Raw genomic sequence first — 2,246 nt, 5'->3', positions numbered from 1 at the left:
TATGAAGCACTTTTATATGGGTTGCGCATGGCCATTTCACTCGGCGTCCGTCGCCTCATGGTCTATGGCGACTCAGATTTGGTGGTCAATCAGGTGATGAAGGAGTGGGACGTCAGAAGTCCGGCTATGACTGGTTATTGCAATGCAGTGAGAAAGCTAGAAAAGAAATTCGAGGGGCCGGAGCTTCATCACATCCCCCGACTGAAAAATCAGGCAGCTGACGACTTGGCAAAGATAGGCTCCAAGAGAGAAGCCATTCCCAGCAACGTGTTCCTGGAACACATTCACTCACCGTCAGTCCAAGAAGATCCTTTTACAGAAGAAGCCCCGCAGCCGAAAACCGCCACAGATCCGACTGAAGTCGAAGTTCCTGCTGTGGTCGACCTAATCATGGAAATCTTGGCAATCACTCCCGACTGGACGATACCGTACATCGCGTATATTCTAAAGAAAGAACTCCCAAAGGACGAGGAAGAGGCTCGACAGATCGTCCGTCGATCCTAGGCCTTCACAGTCATAAAGGGACAGTTGTATAGGGAAAGCGCAACTGGAATTGGTCAGAAATGCATAACACCAGAAGAGGGTCAGATGATCCTTAATGATATCCACTCGGGGACCTGCGGTCACCATGCATCCTCTCGGACCATTGTGGCTAAAGCATACCGAGCAGGATTTTACTGGCCAAGAGCAAATGAGATGGCAAAAGAGATAGTCGACAAGTGTGGAGGGTGCCAGTTCTACTCCAACATGTCACACAAGCCTGCATCAGCCCTGAAGACCATTCCACTCGTCTGGCCCTTTGCTGTCTGGGGACTAGACATGGTTGGTCCACTGAGAACAGGCAGAAGTGGTTTCACTCATGTGCTTGTGGCAGTCGACAAGTTCACCAAATGGACTGAAGCTAAGCCTATCAAGAATCTTGATGCTTGCACTGCTATTAGTTTCGTTAGAGGGCTAACATTCAGATATGGAGTCCCGCATAGCAGTATCACTGACAATGGGTCAAACTTCGATTCGGACAAGTTCAAAGCTTTTTGCGCCTCTAAAGGCACCCGAGTCGACTACGCATCGGTCTCCCATCCCCAGTCGAATGGACAAGCTGAAAGAGCAAATGGTCTGATTCTCAAAGGACTAAAGCCTCGACTGATGCGTGATCTCAAGCATGCGGCAGGTGCTTGGGTCGACGAGCTTGCGTCAGTTCTGTGGGGATTGAGGACCACCCCTAACCCGTCGACTGGAAGAACTCCATTCTTTCTGGTTTATGGAGCCGAAGCAGTTCTGCCAAGTGATCTTCTTCACAATGCGCCCCGAGTCAAGCTTTACACTGAAGATGAAGCAGAACAGGCCCGACAAGACGCACTCGACCTCCTAGAAGAAGAGAGGGAGATGGCCATGATCAGATCGACCATTTATCAGCAAGACTTGCATCGATTCCACGCCCGGAATGTGAAGAGTCGAGCCTTCCAAGAAGGAGATTTGGTCCTCCGAGTGGATCAACAGAAACCACACAAGCTTGCTCCTACTTGGGAAGGCCCCTTCGTCGTCACCAGAGTCCTCCACAACGGAGCGTATCACCTCTACAATGTTGATCGCCAGATCGACGAGCCGCGAGCTTGGAATGCGGAGCTGCTCCGCCGCTTTTACACTTGAGTTCATTCCCCTAAAGATGTAATAAGAGAAACTTCTGCAGTTCATTTTTATCAAAGACAAGAGTGTTCCAATGATTGTTGTCACTTTTGTTTGCATACGAAATCCCCCAGTGGGTGACTTAGCCGCGAATCCGTTTCGCCCAAGTTTGAAAAAATCCTACCGAGTGGAGAGCAAACCTCCCACTCGGGGGGCTTAGCTGCAGTCCAGCACTCGCCTAAGTTCTCCCACTAAGAGACTTAGCTACAGTCGGACACTCGCCTAAGTTTGAAAAAATCCTACCGAGTGGAGAGCAATCCTCCCACTCAGGGGCTTAGCTGCAGTCCAGGACTCACCTAAGTTCTCCCACTAAGAGACTTAGCTGCAGTCAGTGCTCGCCTAAGTGTTTAAAAAACCCTACCGAGTGGAGAGCAAACCTCCCACTCGGGGGCTTAGCTGCAGTCCAGCACTCGCCTAAGTTCTCCCACTAAGAGACTTAGCTGCAGTCAGACACTCGCCTAAGTTTGAAAAAATCCTACCGAGTGGAGAGCAATCCTCCCACTCGGGGGCTTAGCTGCAGTCCAGGACTCGCCTAAGTTCTCCCACTAAGAGACTTAGCT

This window comes from Triticum dicoccoides, chromosome 2A (assembly GCF_002162155.2).
Source record: "Triticum dicoccoides isolate Atlit2015 ecotype Zavitan chromosome 2A, WEW_v2.0, whole genome shotgun sequence".
NCBI lineage: Eukaryota > Viridiplantae > Streptophyta > Magnoliopsida > Poales > Poaceae > Triticum > Triticum dicoccoides.
The sequence above is the reverse complement of the archived record's forward strand: the minus strand, read 5'-3'. Positions refer to the sequence as shown.